Here is an 8,533-nt window from a genome sequence, read left to right as displayed (position 1 = left end):
AACCAACGACTCGGTGGCGCCGTTTTGACCGTGTTGGAGTACGGAATGCTGGAATGAACCCAGCCGTACAATCTTTCATCCTCTTTGCTGAACATCGCCCTCCACCACCCTTCGTTGGTTTCCAGCTCGTTCTGCATTGCCCGCCTAATATCCGGCTAGAGTTTCTCATGTATCCCCAAACCCACAGAGATTGATCGGAAACCGTAGTTACCATATGGGAGTACGTTTTTTATGTCTGCGACGAACGGTTGAGCCCAGCAAAGAATAACGCTCCTAAACATTTCTATCGCTGGCACTTGCATTGGCGAAACCATCAAAGGAAACTCGCGAGGTGAGCTCCCGTAGGTTTCGATGTCTTAGGTCGTCCCCGACGAATTTTAAACCGCGACGCTGACTAGGACAACAAATGAGACAGCGAGGATGGGGTGGGGGTTTCGTTGCTGGGCACCTGTGACGAGAATGGGGTGTAGGAGCTGTGTTTGGGGAGATCTGGAGCGGGGGTGTAGGAGCTGTGTCTGGGGAGATCTGGAGCGGGGGTGTAGGAGCTGTGTCTGGGGAGATCTGGAGCGGGGGTGTAGGAGCTGTGTCTGGGGAGCTGTGTCTCGGGGGATCTGGTTTTTTGGGGCGCCCCCAAGGATCCTCTCTTTTTTGGGTGACTTCTTTTTAGATCTCCCTGGAATAGCAGATATGAGCTCTGCGAAAAAACTTTTCTTCTGAGTAGGGTCATCTATGGACAACAGTGTATCGTTGGTTTCACGCATACCTGCTTCGTAATCTGGCTCTTCGTTCGGCGGATAGGCTGGATCAAAATTAAGCCTCCTCTAGAACGGGTCAACATCCTTTATTGGGATACACGTGTCGTTAACTATGTATCCCTCAATCCGACAAGCACATGGTAGACCCGAAGACGAATACAAATGGTGGTCGCATGAAGCGCCGCCGTCATGCATCTTGTGTATCAAGTCATACTCGTTCACAAGTAGACCCAGAGCGTGAATCGACACCCTGTTTATTAGCTTCTTTAACCAAACGTGCTGTCGATGTCCTTCCATGACCTTGGAATGGGTGTCTTGAAAAGATCTACCGATCTCTTTCATCTGCGAGTTGACCATTTTAAGGATGTGCCTGGCAATTGTGTCGAGCGAGTTGTTGCTTCCATTGAGGTACCTTTTCAGATTTGCGTGCTGGCTCTCAACTCGGTTCGTCGTAGTTTCGCCGTAGTTTCGGCGTTCGTCGATCCAGCATGCTACAAAGTTGTGTCTGTATGGATCCAGCTAGCTGTTGCGAATGTATTGCCAGACCTCTGAAAAATAAAGGGAAACGTTATTAAGACGTATGTTTAGGCTATTAAAAACTATCATCCGGTACGAAGGACTCACCTGCTCTATCGTCCTGTATCAAATGACGCTCCATGTTGATGCGACGGTTGTCGTAGTCTTGTATCGTCGGAGACTGATGCAGGACCTTTCACCAGTACGCAAAGTCCGTCCCCATATCTGTCCTATATAGGCCCTTAAATTTTCTCCTTATATTCTCGGATATGTGCCACATGCATAAATTTTTGATGGCATTAGGGAAGACCGCGTCGCAGACGTTCATGAGGGCTTGGTCCGCGTCAGTCAGGATCACGCGTGGCTCCATGTAGTTATCGAGCATTTGTTTAAGTTTCTCCAGAGCCCAGGTGAAGTTTCTTTGCCGTTCCCTGATAACAAACGCGGTGGCGATACAAAACGACTTTGATGTCGACATCACACCGATAAACTGAACCAACGGCCAGTCGTACATGTTGGTGTTGTACGTCGTGTCAATCATCAACACCTCGGGTGACGTACGCCACATCTTATGCGACTTATTATGACCGAAGAAAATTTCCTTCGTCCTGTCGTCGGTATCACTCTCCCGGGTATAAAACGTGAAACCGTTGCCTGCGAGAAAGTTTTCCAGTGCCTGCATTGGATGAAATAAAACTTTAGTAAATATTACAAGCACGACAAGTACACATTAAAACTACAAATGTTTTGAACTACCTTCATAGGGGTGTCGCCTAGTAGCCCATCCCTCCTGATCTTGGCGGTGTGCTTGTATATATCTTTTATTATAGGTTGCACACCGGGAAACTTTTCGTGGAGGGCTGCTTTGATTTGTTGCGGCTTAACGCTGGTCCTGTGTAAACTCTCAACCATATCCAGTTGGTCGCTGTTCATTTTTCTAAAAGACTCACACCCCTCCTCGAATTCAACTGGATAGTGGTTGTGAGTCTCGTTTACCACTTGAACCCTCCAACAGGCACCCCTCGAGTCGTACCTGCCCAGGATCTTAAACGGACATCATTTTTTTATGCTTCCGGTACGTCTCATCATCGCCTTTATTTTGGGTTCGCCCCCACGATTGCATGCAAGGTCCAAAACATTTTTCCTTGATCGCTGGACCACAACTGTGACATTCATCAATTTCGGGTCTTGTTTGTATTCGTTTTTGTATTTGTTTATTATGTAAACTGACCCGATTTGAAAACCGAAGCTTATGTTATAATCAAAATGATGGATTTATGTTACAATATTGTTTCACACTTGTTGGGTCTTGAAAACATCCTACCTTTATTTTTATGTTTATTTATTTATTTATTTTTTTAATTTATTTTTTGTTGTTTTGTGTTTTTGTCTTGATCTATTTTGCATGAAAACTCTTGTGTCTCACACCCATATTTTACCACCAAAATTACCCTACATATACACCACCTTTCCTCTTCATGTTCCCTTGCTACAACTCCAAAAAAAAAAAAACTCTCTCAAACATCAAAGATTCAAGGTTATCTTCTTAAGTGTTCTTGAAGGTTTTTAGTCTTTCATCTTAATTAGTTTATGTAGCCTTATTAATACTTGTTTATGGTTGTGCAACATATATATAATATACACCCCTTGTTTACCTTTGGTAGTTACTTCTCCGATTCCGGTCGGTGAGGTTTCGGACCTCAAAAGGCAAGGCTTCATAGAGGACTTCGTGTCCTTGATATATATACATCTATATAACTTGTTCATACATATTAATCTTGCTTATTTTAGTTTGTTGGTCATGTTTACAAGTTCCATGGTTATGGGTTTTTAATAGTCTATGCTTCGGTTTAACCGTAAATAGCTCTAAACCGTAAACCGAACTTTGTTACTAGTTTTGTTAAATAATTGTTTAAACATACTTATTGTTAGATCTAAGTTTCTAAAATCATTTTTACAAATTCTATGGTTATGGGTTCGTAGAATCTTACCTCGGTCTTAACCTGAAACACGATCCGAACCGAAAACCGAACTTTTGTTTAAAGACTTTATTGTTAACTTTTGGTATTTTTTATTTGTACATTATTATACAAGTTCTTTAGTGTTTGGACATGTGGAAACCATCTATGAACTTGTTGTGAGATGGAAACCGAACCAAACCGATTCTTACTCGCTTAAGACACACAAATGTGTTTTTTTAGCCATTAAGACTTGTATATTTCTTTAAAAATAGTTACAAATTGATTTTTAAATATTTTCTTAAGTACTTGGAAATGTTGGATCCAACTTGATCTCATAACAAAGTTTGGACCGACAAAACCGAACACTCGCTTAACGTGCGTTGTTAGTTCTAAAACAATGGAACTACATACTTGGTTAAGTCTTATTAAATTTTATTGAGTTATCTCATAACATTCAATATTTTGGAAAGTTGACTTTGGGTTTGACAAATTATCAAGACCCGAACCGACAACCCGAACACTCGATAAAAAAAACCGTTTTAGTATCTTTATTTCAAAGGGATTTGCATTCTTGCATTTTATCCACCTTATTACTTAACATATGTTGAGTAAATATTAAGGTTAGATACTTTAACCCGGTTTCAAGCAAACTTACATTTTTAAAGGGTTATTATTATAAATTCTTAAATAGTTACATTTTAAAACCTTGAACTTTAATTATTTACATTTCTCAACATTTATTTTGTTTAAAGACCTTCAAGACAGCCTTTCTAAATTCAAGACTTTTTTTCTTTTTAGGCATTGTGCGTTAAACTCGTCGTTCCGACAAATCTCCAAATTATCATCTTTCAAGTTTACTACTTGAAGGTGAGTACTTCATACCCCATTTTCCATCTTTTATTTTGGGGGTGACATTTCATACTTATTCAACAAAATGCTTTATATTTGAATCTTAAACCACAAACGTAGTTGTATACTTTACCTAAATAAGTGCTCAATTTGGTGTTCTATGCTTTATGTGTTTACCTAAATAAATGCTTTTGGTTGGTGGAACTATAAAATCTTAGACTATTTGGAATCCCCTTATAGCAAGGTGTCGTTAACGTAATCCAATTAACGATAACTATAAAATCCTAGACTATTTGGCATCCCCTTATAGCTAGGTGTCGCTAATGTGTTTAGCGATATCTATTTATCCAAATTACCACTTTTATTTATCGTTTCGTATGCAAGTTTTGTGGCTATCTTTATTATATACTAATATGATTAAACTTATGAATTGCTCACCAACCTTTGTGTTGACAAACTTTATTTTATGAAATGTTGCAGGTTTGCATCTTGGTTGATTTATGGTTGTGAAGAAAACGACATCAAATACATTAGGATATTAGTAAAAATGAACAATATCAAATTTGTCATATTTTGTGATATCTTGTTTATGGTTATTTTATGGATAATTGTTATGTGACATTTTCGATGTTGTGAAATGAAATGAGTTTATTAAATACTGTCACTTTAATTAGTGTCATGTGCTTATGGACAATCGTTACACCTCGGCATGTTCCGCCGCCTTTGGTCGGGGTGTGACAACAACAACAAACCCATGCTCCCGTCCTCTAATTTTTACCCATTTCTCCAGCACCTCGCGGCTCTAAAAAATCTGAAACAGTTTTACGCTATTTATTAAGCCGTTTATTAAATAACATACAAATAAATAATATTAACTTAAACAAAACACACGGTGTCTTACAGCATCTATTTTATACGAGACCTTCACTTCGCGTATGTAGTCGTCATCGAACTCATCTTCGTTATTTGGGTTTGGCCCAGCAAGATCGTTTTGCCCGTGGTGCGATGAAGACTCGGTTCTAAAAAATGATCATTTGCTACTGGTGGCTGGTACGATGACGAAGCCGGCCTCCATAATCCGACCAGGCCACAAGTGACAGGTACGCCGGCTGACTACCGTAATCCGACACAAAGTATTCATACAATACATAAATTAGAAATTCAAACAACAGTGCTAGTGATAATAATAAATAATAATAACAGCTATAACGAAACCTGATTCAAGTTTGGCAAGCCCGGCGAGCCAGTGTTACCATAAAACTGTTTGGGCTGACAATAAGGTTGTTGGGGCTGGGTATCATACCTGACATACTCCTGACAAAACGTAATGTAGCATGTGTTAGTAAAAAAACTACCAAATTCATACTAAATAAACATTTAACGAAACCTGGTTCAAGTCGGGAAACCACGACGTGCCAGGCTGATCGTTAGCGGCATAACCTGGTTCCTCCTCCGGAAATAAATGGTTAAACCAAGACATTCTGGGTATATATAGTACAAATGTTATGTTGTTTTTTGGTTGAAAGTCGAGACACACATGCCTTTATAATAGAGAAAGGAAAGGAGGGGAAGGGTGGGGAGCCGGGCTCCAATAATTCAGCAAAAGCAATACACCGCGTATAGATCTATACGCGGCGTATAAGATACGAGTTGACAACCTAGCCTTGCTTTTGCAGGGCGGGTTGTCATCAAACTAATACGCCGTGTATAGGTCTATAAGCGGCGTATTAGGGGCTTTTCTAGAAAAACCCACCATTTTGTCTTATTATGTTTATTGTTTTTTTTCTTTTTTTTCTTTTCTTTTTTTTGTTATTTATAATTATTTTTATTAATATTATTTTATTTATGAATAACATATTACCATTCGGAATTCGGCAAAGGGCACTCAGTAGCAGGACTTATCTGGGAAAATTGACATTGCGAGGCGACCTTCCAATTTATTGGTTGATGCCGTTATGGACAACTTGATAAGTTACAGCTACTACCTTGGGAAAAACTAACAGTGTCAAACGAACCCTTTCTTGGATGCTTTCGGTATCGGCATCTCAAATCCGGCTGTTTGATGTCTTCAAACTTCAGCTGTCTTGACCTTCGACCACCACCGACAACGGTAGTTGTGTTCACTCAATGCATATCAGTCGTCACTAAGCTTAAGCTTAGGCTTCTTATTACTTTAATATTTAGTTGTGGGTATTGTAAGTTGATTATCTTGCGTATGTTAAAAGATTTATCGACTTATATATACACAGACATATATATAGTAGACGTGCGATATAAGAATTCATTGCTCCGACATAAGCAGCACCAGATCGAGATATTGGTTTGATGAGTTTGAATCTCTCGAATCCGCGGTATCGACTAACGGCAGCGATAACAGGAGCCCATACTTTGGACAGAGAAGTGGAAATTCGGTCATTGCTCCAACATAACGAGCACCAGCCTGAGATATTAGCCTGGACTTACTTGTGACAATCGTCAATTTCAGGTTAACTCCGTTAACTCAACTCCGTCAATTCAAACTTAAGATCATAAAATCTTTAACGCACACTTCATTACATTTAAACTAGGGTTTAAATGACGCTTAACACTTACTACGTGTGTAGTCTTTCGGGATTTGCACCGAAACGCAAACGAGTTGACGCAAACGATTGATAAATAAACGAAAAACGTCAACATAATAATTATGTGATAATTATGTGTTAACATATGTGTTACTTGATTATATTGTGTGTAATGCTAAACAAGAAACAAGAACTAAGTTAGTTAAGTTAGAAAAACAACACTTGAAAGTAGAGGGACTTGAGTGTAACTTGTGTGTCTATAAATATAACCTTAAAAACAAAACCCTAACTATTATTATTATTATTATTATTCCCAACCCGATCGGCCCCCCCCCCCCCTCCCACTTCATCCTTGCTGCCGTCCACTTCCACACACACATACATCAAGAAATCAAGCGTTTAATCCAAGAACTAGGTGCTAGGAAGGTATAATTGATCATCCTTTACATTCTTGTTGATTGATTTTGATGTTTGTTGGGTTAATAACAAACCCTAGGCTGCCGATTTTGAGTGTATACATAGCTAACATGATTGTTGTTATTTGGATGATGATTTGATAACTAGATTGAATCTTGTTGTATGGTGATTGTTGTGTCTTTGATTTGAGTTCAAACACAAACCCTAATCTTGTATGTAATGTGAAATTGATGTGCATGGATGGTGTTTATGTGTCTAGAGGGTTATATGGATGCATGATAGTTCATAGATTGTTATTATGTTGAGTTTGGATGTAAACAGATTCTGGACAGAATGTGTATACGATGTTTAAGTGACTGTAACGAAGTGTAAACGTGAAAATTGGTTGAGATTGTGGGTACTGCAGTAAACTAGGTTGAGTCTAGTTTCTATAAAGTATAAGTTTGTAATTTTTGGACAAGTAGAAGTTTACTTTTATGATTTTACAAAACGTTGTGCAAAGCTGAGCTGTTAGACCTGCTGTTAGGTTATGTTGTAAATGTTATATCTCATGAACTACGAGACCAATTGGGTTGGTTCCACTTCTGGAAGTTGACTCATTGAGTTAGGAACCAAACCCAAGTGGTCTTGCATTTATTATATTTTTTGTTTAACGGTAACTGGAAATAACATTCTGTTGTGCATGAATCTGACTGTTATGAGTTTGCTGTAATGATTTGATGATTGTGAGAAAACTATGAGGAATAAAAATGTAATAAAATATGTTCTGGAAACCTAAGACATATGTGCTTCTGTGATGATTTTTGGTAAATTAATTGAGATGCTATGATCGGTGAAATAGTACAATCTTTCTAGTAGGATTTCTGTCTCGGTGAAACTAGCTGCTGAGTTGTGTAAAAATGCATGAAGTATGATATTTGTTATATAATTGTTATGTTTTGACCAAAATACCCTTGCGGGGAATAGTTGCTAATTGATTGCCATGATTTGACCAAATTGCCCTTATGGGGAATAATGGCTAGTTAATTGTTATTTGTTGACCAAAATGCCCTTACGGGGAATAATTGCTAGTAATGTACGTTATGAATACACGACACGTATATGATTGCTTACACATGTGATGTGTCACAAAAACACTTGTGAAAGTCACACACGATTCACAAACGAAACACGAAACATGTTATGTGCATAGGTATTATGTGCCGGGTCTAGAGACTCGATAATATTCCGACACTTAGAAAAATCTCTTTGTTGTTTTAGAACGTTAGAGAGAGTTTTTCGGTGACGCGCATCTTGGTGATTTATTTTGGGAAATTCTTCGCAAACAGTGAGTTTCACTTTCCCCTCTTTAAACTGTTTTCAAACGTTTTTCACTTGGGGGAGATAACATACTCCACAACGCATTTAAGATTTTGTTATAAATTATATATCACTTGTAAAGGCTAAGTGGCAAACGAAACATTTGAAGTCCTAC

This window comes from Bidens hawaiensis, unplaced genomic scaffold (genome assembly GCF_021521415.1).
Source record: "Bidens hawaiensis isolate Kalapana, Puna unplaced genomic scaffold, B.hawaiensis_p1.1 tig00040498_1, whole genome shotgun sequence".
Classification (NCBI taxonomy): Eukaryota; Viridiplantae; Streptophyta; class Magnoliopsida; order Asterales; family Asteraceae; genus Bidens; species Bidens hawaiensis.
Note: the sequence above shows the minus strand (reverse complement) of the source record.